General features: G+C 34.3%; 1 protein-coding gene across 1 annotated transcript in view; it reads left to right on the top strand.

Moving 5' to 3' along the window:
* GALNTL6 (polypeptide N-acetylgalactosaminyltransferase like 6) overlaps window positions 1–16,964 on the top strand; it is a 1,756,803-nt gene that overhangs the window by 1,232,475 nt on the left and 507,364 nt on the right. The window lies entirely within an intron of this gene.

The following is a 16,964-nucleotide window of genomic DNA, read 5'->3' as shown; positions in this document are numbered from 1 at the left end:
CATATACAGAAAAGTTGAGGATTTATGAGTTTTATAACCTTCAACTTTGCTAAAATTGTTAATTGTTTCCAGTAGTTTTTTGGATGATTTCTTGGAATTCTCTAGGTAGACCATGATGTCATCTGCAAAGAGTGAGAGTTTCGTCTCTTCCTTCCCAATTCTAATTCCTTCAATTTCGTTTTCTTCTCTAATTGCTGATGCTAACATTTCTAATACAATATTGAATAGTAGTGGGGATAATGGGCACCCTTGTTTCACCCCTGATCTTATTGGGAATGCCTCTAGCCTCTCCCCATTGAATATAATGCTTGTTCATGGTTTCAGATAGATACTGCTAATTATTTTAAGGAACAGTCCATTTATTTCTACACTCTCTAGTGTTTTTAATAGGAATGGATGCTGTATTTTGTCAAAAGCTTTTTCAGCATCTATTGATATGATCATATGATTTCTGATAGATTTGTTGTTGATATAATTAAATATACTAACAGTTTTCCTAAAATTGAACCAACCCTGCATTCCTGGAATAAATCCTACTTGATCATAATATATTATCCTGGTAATAACTTGTTGTAATCGTTTTGCTGAGATTTTATTTAAGATTTTTTGCGTCTATATTTATCAGGGAAATAGGTCTATAATTTTCTTTCTCTGTTTTAACTCTTCCTGGTTTAGGTAACAGCACCATATTGGTTTCACAGAAAGAGTTAGGCAGAGTTCCATCTTTTCCTATTATTCCAAGAGTTTATATAGAATTGGAACCAATTGTTCCTTAAATGTTTGGTAGAATTCACTTATGAATCCATCAGGCCCTGGAGATTTTTTCTTAGGGAGTTCAGTGATGGCTTGTTGAATTTCTTTTTCTGAGATAGGGTTGTTTAGGTATTTAATCTCTTTTTCATTTAACCTGGGCAACTTATATTTTTGTAAATATTCATCCATTTCACTTAGATTATCAAAGTTATTGGCATTTAGTTGGGCAAAATAATTTCAAATTATTACTCTCATTTCCTCCTCATTGGTGGTGAGTTCACCTTTTTTATTTATGATACTAGGAATTTGGTTTTCTTCTTTCTTTTTTTTAATCAAATTGACCAAAGGTTTATCAATTTTATTTGTTTTTTTCATAATACCAACTTTTGGTTTTATTTATTAATTCAATAGTTTTTTGCTTTCGATTTTATTAATTTCTCCTTTAATTTTTAGAATTTCTAATTTGGTATTTAATTGGGGATTTTTGATTTGTTCTTCCTCTATTTTTTTTAGTTGCATGTTTAGTTCATTGATTTCCTCTTTCTAAAATTTATTCATGTAAGCATTTAGAGCTATAATATATCCCATGAGAGTCGCTTTGAATGAATCCCATAGGTTTTGGTATGTTGTTTCATTATTATCATTATCTAGGATAAAATGGTTAATTCTTTCTATAATTTGTTTTTTGGTCCACTCATTTTTTTTTAGATTTTTCAAGGCAATAGGGCTAAGTGGCTTGCCCAAGGCCACACTCCTAGGTAATTATTAAGTGTCTGAGTCTAGATTTGAACTCAGGTACTCCTGACTCCAAGGCCAGTGCTCTTATCCACTGCGCCACCTAGTCACCCCCAGTCCACTCATTTTATAAATGAGGTTATTCAGTTTCCAATTGGTTCTGGGTCTATATCTCCTTGGCCCAGTATTGCATATGACTTTTATTGCATTGTGATCTGAGAAAGATGTATTCTCTATTTCTGCCTTTCTGCAGTTGATCAATAGGTTTTTATGTCCTAGTACATGGCCAATTTTTGTATAAGTTCCATGTACTGCAGAGAAAAAGGTATATTCCTTTCTATCCCCATTCAGTTTTCTCCATAAGTCTACCATATCTAATTTTTCTAGAAATCTATTTACCTCCTTAACTTCTTTCTTGTTTATTTTATGATTTGATTTATCTAGATCAGATAGCAGGAGGTTGAGATCTCCCACTAGAAGAGTTTTGCTGTCTATATCTTCCTGTAGTTCTTTCAGCTTCTCCTCTAAGAATTTGGGTGCTGTCCCACTGGGTGCATATATATTCAGTATTGAAATGACTTTATTGTCTATGGTACCCTTTAGGAGGATAAAGTTTCCTTCCTTATCTCTTTTATCACTATCTATTTTTGCTGCTGCTTTGTCTGAGATAAGGATTGCTACCCCTGCTTTTTTCACTTCAGCTATAGCAAAATATATTTTGCTCCAACCTTTTACCTTTACTCTATATGTATCTCTCTGCTTCAAATGAGTTTCTTGTAAGCAGCATATTGTAGGATTCTGGTTTTTAATCCATTCTGCTATTTGCTTATGTTTTAAGGGAGAGTTCATCCCATTCACATTCAAAGTTATGATTACTAATTCTTTATTGCCCTCTGTGCTATCTTCCCTCTGTTCGTATTTTCCCCCTTTCCCCCCTTATCCATATTCTCCAGTATTTTGTTTCTGAATACCACCCCCTTCAGTATGTTTGCCCTCCTATATCACACCCTCCCCTTTCTTTCCCCTTTCCCCTTTCCCTTTTTCCCTTTTCCTTTCCTTTTGTTATTCCCCCTTTTCCCCCCACTCACCTTCCCTTTCTCCTTCCCCCCTCCCCTTTCCCCCTTGAAAGGTTAGATGTTTTATAAGTTAACTAAGTATGTGTAGGTTGACTTTAAGCCAAGTCTGATGAGAAGAAAATTCAGGTGTTTCTCATGTGCTCCTTTCTTCCCCTCTATTACCATAGGTTTTTTGTACCTCTTAGTGTAATGGGATTTACCCCATTCAATCCCCTCCCTCCTCTCATATCTTTCCTGTCCCCCTTTTTAAGGAGGTAGTGTTTTTTAGATCATTCTGTCTAAGTCATAGAAAATTCTGAGTGTCTATCCCTTCTAGTTCAGTATATTCTATCAAATAGAGTCAAAATTCCTGAAAGTTATTAGAGTATTTCTCACAAGTGGGGTTAAAGTCAATTACATCTCTTTAGATAGTAGTCTCATGGATAGGTCATGAATGTCCATCATTTCTGGCTAGATATATACTCTCTGTTAGAGTTAAAATTCTCAAGATTTATGAGAATTTTTCCCCCCATGCTGGGATATAGCCAGTTTCAACTTACTGGATAGCATTTTTTTTCCTTTTACTGTTCCCCCCCCCCCATTTTTTTAACCTTTTCACATGTCTCTTGAACCTTCTTTTTGATGTTCAAATTTTCTGATTAGCTCTGGTCTTTTCATCAGAAATTTTTGGAATTATTCAATTTTGTTAAATGCCCGTCTTTTTCCCTGGAAGAGAATGCTCAACTTTGCGGGAAAGTAGATTCTTGGCTGCATTCCAAGCTCCCTTACTCTTCGAAATATCTCGTTCCAGGCCCTTCAATCCCTTAATGTTGATGCAGTCAGGTCCTGTGTGATCCTCACTGTGGCTCCTTGATATTTAAATTGTTTCTTTCTGGCTGCTTGCAGGATTTTCTCTTTTATCTGATAGTTCTGGAGTTTGGCCACAACATTCCTTGGTGTTTTCATTTTAGGATCTTTTTTCTGGTGGGGATCGATGTACTCTTTCAATAACTACTTTGCCCTCCAATTCCATGATATCAGGGCAGTTTTCCATCACTAGATCCTGTAATATTAAGTCCATGCTTTTTTTTTTCCTCTTCAATGTTTTCAGGAAGTCCTATAATTTTCAGGTTGCCCATTCCTTGATCTATTCTCAAGGTCAGTGGTTTTTTTTGATGAGGTATTTTACATTTTCCTCCATTTTTTTCTATATTTTGATTTTGTTTAACTGACTCTTGCTGTCTCATGGTGTCATTAATTTCTGTAGACTCTACTCTTTTTTGGGGGGAGGAGTTTTCTTCATTAACCTTTTGCAACTCTGTTTCCAATTGGTCAATTCTACTTTTAAAAGAGCTTTCCATTTTTCCAATTGAGGTTTTGAGAAAATTATTTTCTTTTTTGCACTTTCCCAATTGAGGATCTCAGAGAATTATTCTCATTTTGTATTTGTCCATTTGAGGATCTGAGAAATTTATTCTCCTTTTGTATTTGTTCAATTGTACTTTCTAAGGTTTTGTTTTCTTGTTGCAAGGTATTAATTGTCTCTCCCAAATTTTTAAGCTCCTTCCTTATTTCTTCATGTAAGTCTTTCTGTGCTGAAGTCCAGATCGTATTCTTCTCAGAGGTTCTAGGTATTTCTGAGTTAGGGTTTTCCCCTTCCAAGAATTTTTCTATGGATCCGCCTTTCCGCTGACCCTTCTTCATTATGCTAAGACCTTGAGTTGGGGAGGAGCTGGTTCACAGGAGCTTGGGATGACTAAAGGCTTTACTCACTTAGTGCAATTTCTCTGGCTGGCCAGTAGGAGGTGCTGATTGCTTTCTCTGGACTGTCTGTGACTTTGAGGCCTTCTCCCTTTGCTTGAAGGGAGGAGTTTGAGCTATTGAATTCTTTTGCCTTCAATCAATGGTGCTCTTTACCCTGGCCTAAGGTCATTTATCAGCTGGGCTGGTTCTTCTGCTCACACACCTGGGCCTGAGGCAGAATTAGTTTGCATTTATTTGTTTAGGGAAAAGGTCTGAGCTGTAAGACCAGAGGAGCCCAGGGATGGTGTCCACAGCTCTCCTGCACTGGAACTCTCCCCCAAGCCCTGTCCACAAGCTCCAGGGTGACAGCACCAACACCAGTGCCTCTGCTCCCTAGTTGACTCAAGCCCCTGCTGTCTAGCTCCACTGCTGATCCAGCAGGTCCGGCTCTGGGGCCTTCAGACTCCAGGCTCCAATTCAGCTGTTAATCTGGTTGATCCAGGGCTGATCCTCCCTCTGAGCCCAGATTCACCCGCCCGAATTCGGCCAATGCTGCTGCTGGAGACAAATCCTGATGTAGATGTTCTTTCTCCTGGCTTTTCTTTCTGGGTTTTGTGTGTTGGATTTCTTTTAAGAGGTTTATTTCATATGATAGATGGGGAAAAGATCAGGAGACTTTAGAACTGTGCCTGTCTTCTCTCCGCCATCTTGACCGAAATGTGCATACATTTTAAAAAATAGCTGTGAGAACATTTTAAAAGAGGAAAAAAAAACTTTCTGTTGAACTTAGAATTAAAATTTTACATGTACAAAATATTCTTGCCTATATGCATGCACATTCAATAGATATTTTGTAGGTATAGCATCCAAGGAAGAGAGAAATATGTGCTTTTTTATGAATTCTGAATTTATGGATCTGAATGTTCCAACTTAAAAATGGGATAAATTTCACACTTGTATCTTGTTATTTGGAACACTGAGTCCATATTCCCACCTCTTGACCTTTTTTCCACCTAAATAACTTGAAGATCACTTTAAATGAGTATCTGATGGATATTATTTTCTTATTTATTCTTTTTTAATAACTTTTTTATTAACTTGAAATAGCTTTCTGTTTGTTGGTATTCAGTCTCCTCTGTTTGCACTGTATCTTTTAGAAAATTTACTACTTTTGAAGACCATTCACAATGGATCCATTTTTTTATCCTATGAAATGCCTACAGACTCATATAACAATCAAATCTGGCCTTAAAAGTCAAATACTGGTAAAAGAGATGGGGCTCAAAAGCCCTTGGCAACTGTCTTCCTTATTATTTATTAATAAGGGATGTTTGGTTTGGAGTTTACCTTAATTCCTGCTGCTTATTCCACACCTCAAATTACTCTACTCTGTTTTGTGACATAACAGTTAGTTGATATGAAAATAATAATGGTCTCAGTTTTCCAGGAGTCACTCTTTAATAAGGATTGGCTAGCTGCCTATCCAGAGTCATTGAGCTGACAGGTGATGATGGTAATGAGCAGAAGTTGGGGCAGCTGGAATGCAGATGGAACAAGTTCATGCAAGCCCAGGGGGTTCCCCCTGGTAAAAGTATTCAACATTTCCTTTGGCCTTATGACTTGGCTAAACTCTGCAAGCCAGGCTGTTTGATAGAACAAAGATATCCCCTTAGATGAATTTCTCCCATATTCTCACATAACTAATAGTAAAGGAAGTTCCTACTCTGTACCATAGACCTGAAAATGGTCTGCAGTCTATTTATTTTGAAGACCACATCCTTAAATAAAGTTCCCCAACAATTTAGCAAAGTATCAGATGAAGTCTATTCAGACAGAGAATATTATAATTTATTTTTCAATTTCACACCTAAAGATTCTGTAATAGGGGGACTGTAGATGGTTAAGTTTTCAGTCATACAAAATGGGTTTTTAATATTTAAAATCCATCTGTTTACTTGCATGGAGTAAATGTCTAGAAATGAAGCTTCTGAAATGCAAATGAAAAGTTACAAGAGTCATTTCTGCTTGGGAAAATCCAGCATGGTTGTGACAAAAGAGAGTAATAATAGCTGCTGTAGAATCTAATAATATTATAAATGATGTTAGATGCAATGGTGCATGAGACATGAAGAGGAAAGCCTAGAGTATCTCATTTGTTGGCACTGTATTGTGAAATGCTCCATGAACCTGTGGAAAGAGAAAAGATTAGAATTAGCACAATACTTTGAAAACCTTGTTACAATAGTTCTAGGATGTCTCATGGAGAGAACTAATAGTTTAGAAAACACAGATACAATTGTGGAGAAATGAGTATCAGTCAACAGTGGTAGAACACCAGAGCATGTATGACCTTACATTGACTCATAGAATTATAGATTTAAAATTAGGACTCAGAGTACTTAATTGACTTGTCCACAGACACACATTATTAAGTCCCTGAGAACTCAGTTCTACCTGCTTCAAAATTCCAATACGCCATCACCCAGTTGACTTAAAATGAGAAAAAAAAGACCTTTCCATTAGAAAATCAAACCCCACACTGCCATGGGATAAATCTTCACTATAATGAAAATGAAGACAATTATTCAAGTGTCTATATTAGGTGAATTTTCTATACCCCCCCCATTTTTATAAGGAGAAGACATTTACTTTTCAAGGTCTTGCTCTTCAACATTTCATGGCAGCTACACTTATTTGAATTTCTCAGAATAAGAAGATAACTGCCAGGAGTTGGATCTCATTATAAAACAGGAACAAAGATTCAGAATTGGAAGGGACCTCCTAAATGAGGGTCCACCCATACCCATCATTGTTAAGATGAATAAACTAAGACCCAGACAAAAATAAGTAATTTTCCCAATGCCACAAAGGTGCTAAGTGATAGATTTGGAATTTAAACCTGGGCCCCTAAATACCAAATCAGTAAGAAATCTTTCCACTATCACTCTAATATTACCTCCCATACAACCCTCCCAGATTTTTTTTATTTTGGATTATACCAAAGATATCATTCTTTGCTTCGTTTCTTTCTTACCCAGCTTTAATCATTGAATGGGCATTGCCTCAATCTAACTGAGACTAAGCTTAAAATGGTCATGTCCCATTGCATCCAAGACCATCTTCTGTCATCCTGATCCATATCTTGTCACTAGACCCAAATAGCTCTGGAGGAGAAAGTGAAGCTGGTGATTTTCTACAGTCCCCACCCCCACCCCCAACCCCTTGCCACTTAAATCCAATTCCCCTGCATGACTTAGCACATCTCCCTGATGTCATGGTCCTCTTCTAGAATGAAGGACAAACAATGATGATAACAATGATAATAATAGCAACCTCCTGTAAATAGTAATCTGTTATGTTGGGAACTGGATTTTTTTTGTATAAGATCCTATATGTTCCTTAGCTGAAATCTCTTCACTTTTAGAGTAGCCATGAATACAGATCAAGAGATAGTTTCCCAAAGACTCATCTATTAATTGGGGTATGTCTATATGTATAAATACAAATATATATATATATGTATACACACACACACACACACACACACACACACACATATATATATATATATATATATATTTGTTGTTGAATCATTTTAGTCTCATCCAACTCTCTGTGACACATTTTGGGATGCCATTTCCTTTTCCAATTCATTTTATAGATGAGAAACCAAGGCAAACAGGATTAAATTATTTTCCCATGGTAACACAGCTAAAACTTTCTGAGACCAGATTTGAACTCAAATTCTCCTGACTCCATAGTTGGCACTCTATACAATATTCTACCTTTCTGTGACAGATAGATATAGGCAGAAGGATAGATATATAGATAGATAGATAGATAGATAGATAGATAGATAGATAGATAGATAGATAGAAGTATGTATATAGGCTCCTTTAATTGTCATTTCTCTTGTTTTTATAACACTAAATCTACTACCTGGAGAGTAACTTATAAACTCCTTCTGAAAATTCATTTAAGTCATAGATAAAATACACATAATGTATTCAACATTCTATATGATTTTATATTGTATATGTATATATTTTATAATTTTATACTAAAATGTATGGATGAAATATCTATGATATTATAGATATGGATATTTCCCCCTTTAGATTATACAGAACATAATCTATACAAAAATCACTCAGATCTGCCCAAAAGTTTACCAAAGGAGCATCCAACTACTGTGTTGCGGCCTCCAAAGTTTTCTTGACTTAATGGTGGCATTAATGGGGCTCAATGAGCTTTCCAATGAGTATTTATTTCTTCTACTTATCACATGATCAACCCATATTTTTTACTCACATTTTTTCTTTTCTGATATCCTATGTTTATGTAACATACGAAATATGATATATTTCATGCTATACAGTATTAATATTTAATTCATTTAAAATTTATTAAAAATTAATTATGTGCAAAGTACTATTCTAGCTTCTGAGGGAAATCTATAGATTAGTAAATGTGTAAAAGCCTACATGCCTATATTTTTCCATTAAATAAATGATTAACAATTGCTCTGCAATTGAAATTTATTTTCATGGTTTGCTTTTGCACTACGTGAATTAGGAAATGAGCATCTTGCATATTATTTATTCAAATTCAAATTAGAGAGACATTTATTGAGCACCTTCCTCACACAAAATACAACATTAGGTACACAGAATAATAGTCCAGTCTTAAAATGCATTGTGTGCCTAGATTAAAAAAGAAAATCAAATTAGGAAAACTCTAATTCCCCTATCTTCATTGTGTTTATATTCTAAGGTGGACAAAAAAGGGATAAATCCTTCTATTTCTTTCTTTGTACCACAGTGTAACAAAATCTCTAAATAATAGGGAGAAGACATAGAATGAATTTTTAAAGATTTTGTAACTTGCTGCATCAGAATTAAGAAAGAAAGAAGAGTAGATAATGCTTCAGTTATCCAAATGGAATTAGAACAATACCAAGGTTATATTTTTTGATACAGTGTGATAATTTAAATAAATGTGTTTATATAAATATGATTGTATATGATATTTGTACATGTTTATTATATAATATATTTATTTATTATATTCCATATGTTTATTATATAATATATTATGTCTATTATATATAATAAATATTATATATCAGACACATATATATATATAGATATAAATTAAATGGATAAAGGAAAAGTAAGTCTAGTAATACTTAGAGTATATTAAAGTAAGGAGCAGGAATTGATAACATTGGATTTGAAAAGTCAATGTAAGAAATCCTATCTGACTTCCTCTGTGGAATAACATTAAGAATTCTCATTATCCCTATGTTCATTTCCTTTTTGAGATGACAATACACTCAGATAGTTTGTGAAAAGCATATTCATTTGCCACTAGTGGGTAAACAGGTGGCTATCTTTAACCATGTACAATATAACATTATATGCTTGATAAAATAGTTCTACAGTGTAAGGAATTTTGCCTTAATGCATTACAAAAGTCAATATCCTTTCATAAGATAATAGATTATTTTGAGGCATTATAATCAGAGCAAAGTGGGTCATAATATTGCCAAAAGCTTTGCTAAACATATAAATATATATATATATATATATATATATATATTATATATATATTATATATATATATAATATACACACATGTGTATATAACAAATTTTGATGCTTATGTATATATAATCCCGTAATATTATCATAATAATAATCAGTGTTTATTCAAAGGATATTTATAAGAGATGACAGAAGAGTCAAATAGCATTTTGATGACAGTTTAGAAAAACAAGGTTTCTTTTTAAAATAAATGAAATATTCTTCTTATCATATTTACCCTACTTCTTTTCATCTCAGATATTCAGAATAGGTCTACATGGACTTCATGTTTAATTAATTGAAAAGGACATAAAATGACGGACTTCGATATCTTTTTTAAATAATCAAAATGTCTACCCAGCTCTTATTTTAGGAAAAACCTTAACATCACTAATTCATAAAATCGTTTGATTGCATCTGTATGGGTGCAAACTCCTATGACATATATAGTGGTGCTCCCAAGCTTTGAGTGAACAACTTTCCATGACAAGCTAGTAAAAAATTTAGCCAGGCTGTTCTCAGACAATAGACACAAAGACCATTATCTTTCTAACTTGGTGGGTCTTATTAGGGTGTTTTTCCATAGTTATTACCTTTAAACATACATCAGACAGAAACACAGTGGAGTAAACAGAACTAGGAGAACACTGTACACAGTCATAGCAAAGTTGTTCAATGAACAACTGGTTATGATTTAGCTATTTTCAGCAATACAATGATCCAAGACAATCTCAAAGAACTCATGATGAAGCATACTCTCCACCTCCAGAGAAAGAACTGATATAGATTGAATTCAAAATGAAGATTGCTATTTTTCACTTCATTTTTTTCTTTTAAGAGAGTCTTATTTTAAAAAATGACTAATATGGAAAATTTCACATAATTGCACATATATAATATATATCTGATTGCTTACTGTCTCAGGGAGGGAGGAAAAGAGGGAAGGATAGAATTTGGAACTCAAAATTTTAAATACTAGGCAAGTCTTAAAAAGTATTGTGTGCCTAGATCAAAAAAGAAAATTAAATTAGGAAAACCCTAATTCTCCTGTCTTCACTGTGTTTATAGTCTAAGATGGACAAAACAGGGATAAATTCTTCTATTTAAAAAATCTTCTATCTAAAAAAATTAGAAGAAAGAAACTGCACCAGACAGTCTTAATGAGATGAAGATCTATATATCTGTTGCAGAGATTTTTTTTAATGGCTTTGACTCATAGATTTGATTTGATTCATAGCCTAGAACTAAGAGATACATTAGAGGTCATTGATTTCCCACATCTTCCACAAATACAAAGATAATTTACAGATAAAGAAAGTAGAGATTCGAGGCTGCTCACTCACTAATCTTCTATCCCTTCCTAACAACCAATTCTTCATCTACTGATTATAAACATGCCCAAGTCTCTCCTATTCTTAGGGAAACTAACTTTGACCTATCATACCATTATTTTATATATATTCACATATATGTATGTGTAATATGGAAATATATATGGAAATATACTTAGGATACAATATAAAATACACAGAACTTTGTGAATATATCTAGCCCTTTCTTTAGCAAAACTCATATTTCTACTCATTTGCCTTGTTTCCACTCCTCTCACTCATCTTTCAGTCCTTTGAAATATGACATCCAACATAAAGATCCAGCTGCAGCTACTCTAAACCTACCAGTGATTTCTTAATTGACAAATCTATTAACCATTTGTTTTTCAATCTTCATTCTTCTTAAGCTGATTCCCTTTGTCACTATTGACTACCCTCTCTTCCCAGATGCACTGGCTTTTCTGGGTTTGCATAATATTCTTCTCATCCCTCCTGATCAAGCATCTATGCTTCATCATCATCCATATCATCCCACCCATCCCTCAAACTACAGTCATAACAAAAGGTTCAATCCTATATCCTTTTCCCTGTTCTCACTGACTTGAGGACTTTATCAGCTCCCAGAGGCTTATTTTCTCTATGCTGATGATTCTCAGATCTATATACTCTACTATACATCCTATCTTCTCCTGAAGTCCACATCATCCATTGCTCATTGTACATTTTGAAATGTATGTCACCATAGATACCTCAAGCTCAGTATGTCCAAAACAGAACTCACACTTTTCAAACTTTATTCTTACTGTTGAAAATACTCACAGCCTTACAATGTCATAGATTCACAATTTTGGTGTCATTCCCTGATTCTCCACTCATCCATTATGTCAGCAAGTTTGTTCATTATTCATCTCCAGAACAACTCTCCTATCAATCTCCTTTATACTCACCCAGTCACCCACTAAATTCAGGACTCATCGCTTCAGATGATTAGAATGGTCTCTTGGGGTGGCTAGGGGGCACAGTGGATGGAGCACAGGCCCTGGAGTCAGGAGTACCTGAGTTCAGATCTGGCCTCAAACACTTAATAATTACCTAGCTGTGTGGCCTTGGGCAAGGCACTTAACCCCATCGCCTTGCCAAAAAAAAAAAACACCTAAAAAAACCCCTAAAGAATGGTCTCTTAATTGGTCTATGAGTCACAAACCTCTCTTCTTTCTAATCTGTCCTACAATGTACTACTAAAGTGATTTTTTCCCTAAAATGAAGTTTTGATCCAATTAATCTTTATTGAATAAACTTCTGTGACTACCTATTACCTCTAAGATGAAAGATAAATTCCTAAGTTTGACATTCATAATTCTTTATAATATGGGCCCAGCTTGACTTTGAAGTTCCATAACACATTACTCCCTTTTGTGCACTGTACAAAGTACCTCCATGTCTTTATATTGAATGTCCTGAGAAACAGTCTTCCTTCTCACCTCTGCCTCTTAGAATTTAAGATTCAACTCAAACACATTTTTTGTATAAAAAGGAATTTTGTATAAAAGGAATTTCTCTATCCCCTTCATCCTTAATTGCTTATACCTCAATAGCTTCATCAAAGATTGGCTGGTATAAAATTGGTTAAGAGTTTTTTATGTGTCTGTTTCTCTAGAAGAATGAATGCTATATATAGATGTGTCTATATAAATATAAATCTATATTTTATGCATGTGTGACTTGCTATCATCTCTCATATATTATGATTGTCCATCTTGTATAACTAACTCATTTTGCAAACTTTTATAAAGCATCTACTGTGTACAAAGGATAATACTGGGCAATGGGAAAATAAATACAAAAAATGGAATATTTTTTACACTCAAGGATATTCCTCTTAGGGGGATAAAATGTTTACTCAAATATGTAAATATGAGATACTTTGAGGAAATCCATGATGTGAGGATGATCTAAGGAATCTCTAAGAGGTAGAGATGAGGAGAGAGTATATTCTAGCAATGGGGAGTAGCTTGGGTCGAAATTCCCAGAGGCAATTTATGGAATGTTTACTTTAGGAAAGAATAAGTAACCTCTGTGAATGTCATATAGAGTTAACATGAATGTATGAAATAAGCCTGGGAAGTCCTGATTCTGGATCATTTGTGATTCCTCAGATGTCGACAATGGTCACTGCTTTGGCAGAACCCATCTGACCGTTCTTGATTTAAATAGTAGCAGATGCAAGAGCAACTATTTCTAGCCCATAGAATCATAATCAGATTGGATGAGTGTCCTAAATACACTAACGCTTTGATATTCAGAACCCATGGAAAGTAAAATTTCTAGTCTATATTAAATAAAATTCATGTGCTTGTAAATGCAATATTTAGACAAGTCTTTGGGAGCAAGAATTTAAGCATCAATTCAGAAAATTTTTGGAAAATTGGGATTACTCTAGAATATTAATCTATTTAATTATGTACCTGAAACTACTTAATATTTTATTGTTAAGCATCCAAATTCATCCTCATCCCTTAAAATGTGAACTCCCTCCCTTTCCTCCTTTGGTCTCCTCTCTCCTTCCCTTTCTGCTTCCTCTACTGTCTCTGTCTCCAAAATCTGTCTGTCTGTCTCTCTCATACTTAAGATATCTTTCAATTATAAATGCTAAGATAATTTTGCTTTTTTGAGTTATTTTCTCCATTTAACATTTCCCCCATTGTCAAATAATTGGACATAATAACCTTTGATATTTAGAAATATGGAAGATGATACTTTGCTAATTGCATGAAATGGAAGCTGTGATTTTTTTTTGGCCATATATATGTGACTTCAGCTGAAACCTGGATATACTTAGCAATTAGTAAGTTTTAAAGCTTCTTTGTTCAAACAATAAAGTATTCTGTACATGTTCAACTAATTATATTGAATCTTTCTGAGAATCTATTTTAAATAATACATGTGGCAAATTTTAGTTAAATACTGAATTTGAATCATTTTAAAAGAAAAAGAGAAGATATGTACTGAGTGGTGATCTTTTAGGCTTATCAATATAAGCAATTGCCAGAACATCCCAAACTATACTAAGTTTCTGTGTGAGCAATGGCCTAAAGAGATCATCCCAACTACAATCATCACAGCTGGAAAGATCTTGCTTTCAACCTTGGAAGACTAAAGAACATTTCCTCTCTCAGTCTCTTTCTCCTCACTCTTGTGATTCTCTAGAGTAAGGGGTTCACACAGAAAGTCAAAGATTATCAGCATTTGTAAGCAAATTCCTATTATGAATGCAACTATTAACTCCAATGGCACCTGCAAAGGCTCTCAGCTACAACTGAACAAAAGCAGAGGCCCTTTAAGCTCCACAGGCTCTGGTTCACATGATAAGCAGATAACAGGCAAATGACAGAAGTGGTCCATGAATGAGTACTCTCATATTTTTAGATTCACAATTGCTCCATGAACAATTAATAAGAGGGAGGGAGTGAAAGAAGCAAGGAAGGAAGGAGGAAGGGAGAGAGGGAGGGAGGAAACAAGAAGGAAGGAAGGAAGGAAGGAAGGAAGGAAGGAAGGAAGGAAGGAAGGAAGGAAGGAAGGAAGGAAGGAAGGAAGGAAGGAAGGAAGGAAGGAATGGAGGGGGGAGAAGGGGAGGGAGGGAGGAAGGGAGGGAGGGAAGAAGGAAAGATTATAAATATAGGAATAGTATGAGAGAATATAATTCTTATGAATTTAAAAAGTCTTGGTAACATAGAACAGCAAATCCAGCAAATCATAGAAAGCAAATTTTTCCTAATGAGGCTAATAGCACAATATTAAGTAAGAAATTTGATGTTAATTTAGCATTCTTATTCTGAGATGTTTAAGTACATTAGGATGGGAACTTAGCAGATCATGGTCATTCCTGAGCTGTCTTTTTTAAAAATACCAAGCTTTTCTTTATTGACAAGTAGAAGCAAAATTAAGCAGCTTGTTCTAAACCTAAGTGTTCCATGTCCAAGTTCACAGCTGGCAAAGGAAATACATTTCAATTAAGGTAGTACATCCCTTAGGTGTGAACACTGAGTCTGTTTACAGTAATAATGCTGCTACATAAACCAAGAAAAATCAGAGCAAGAAAATTCACTTCTATTAGTCTTCCTGAAAAGAAGAGAAAAATTCCTTTTGGGACGGATGGAAGGTCTTTAATAATAAAAATATAAAATAATGCTATATTAGAAGTTTAAAATATTTTGAAATTGTTATTCATTTATTCTAAAGGAAAGATAACTCTGTCCTCTTTCTCAACTTCACCCCCATTCTTCACTGTTCAATCCTCCACTTAATAGCTTTGTTAGCTGATTCAGGATTAATTAATCCTTATAGACAAAATCCAAAGTGCAGTTGAGAGATTTTAATAGCAATAGTTAGTGACACAAACTGTTGTCTCAAATGCTTTTTTAAAAATATTTTTCTGAATTACTATTTTGATTTTAAGGAATGGGAGTTTAATGCTGGGATAGGAATTTTGATGCAAGAGATAGAAATGACTGCTTAGTATTTATAGAGATAGGAAAGTTGAAGTTGAAAAAGAGAAGGGGAAAAGTTTGGTTTTTAGGAACATTAAATTTGCTTTTAGTAGGTCCTTATCAAAATTAAATTGATATTTTTGTGCTTATCATAATCCTCATTAGTTACTTTTTATTCCATGATGCAGGTATTTGAATAAGTAAAAATGCTTTAATTCAAGTAATCAACTTCAAGAAAGTTTAATTGTGTTAATTTAACAAAAAAGGTGCATTGTTCTCAATTATTTTATTATTTGATTTGATCATGCAATCTTGTGCTTTTTTATCTTCCTGCAAATAAAAACAGGGAAACAAACTAATTATAAGCAGAATCTAAATGGCCAATTGACATACGATTTTTGGCCTAATCCTTGAAAAATAAACTATATGATAAATATCATTTGACTGATCATACATCTAAAATAAAACAAACTGGCTTATTTCAAATGATCTAATAATGGTCAAATGTTCTCAGTCATGAGGGAATAGGTGATGACTTGGCCATTAGTCATCATGATTGCCAAACTTGAATTCAATTCACTTGAATTATGTTAAGATAGCTACCAAGGTGTTACTCACAACCAAAACTTAGAGAATTAAGATTTTCTTAATACTCAACCAATAAGTATTTATTGAGGGCTTAGGTGCTGGGAGAACAAAGTTGAAGTCCTTGCACCCATCGTGTTTATCGGGGAGACCACATTTTCATATTTATAAATAGAAAATATAATGAAAAGAAATGCAAGTCTAGCTCAGATTTCTTGCCAAGCCTGGACAATGTTGTATGAGTCTCTTCTAGAAGAAGAGAAGAAAAAATGCAGGTGGTCGAAGAAAAGGTTTTAAAAATGCAGAAGAGGTATTTTTTGTTGCTTCAGAGAAATCTGCAATTTCAAATATTCTTCCTGGAATTATGAAGTGATGGAGAACGAATGAGAGAGGAAGTAAGATGATGAGCAAGGAAGGAAAGGGGGTGCTGTAGGGAAGATGGGAGCAAGGAAAGAAGAAAGAAACCAAGGAACAAAGGAAGGAAGGATGCATGGATGTATGGATACATGGAAGATGAGACAAGGCTTTGGAAATAGCATGGATAAGGAAAAACAGGGAACCAAATCCTTAATATATCTTTGGACACTTTCTCGCTTCATGGAAGGAATTACAATCTTGTTGGAAAGAGAAAAGCAAAATTGTAGAAATATCAATTAATGCCTCTGATAAACTACATTTACACCAACCATG

The sequence above is a fragment of the Macrotis lagotis genome, chromosome 3 (assembly GCF_037893015.1).
Source record: "Macrotis lagotis isolate mMagLag1 chromosome 3, bilby.v1.9.chrom.fasta, whole genome shotgun sequence".
Lineage (NCBI taxonomy): Eukaryota > Metazoa > Chordata > Mammalia > Peramelemorphia > Peramelidae > Macrotis > Macrotis lagotis.
The sequence above is the reverse complement of the archived record's forward strand: the minus strand, read 5'-3'. Positions and strand labels throughout refer to the sequence as shown.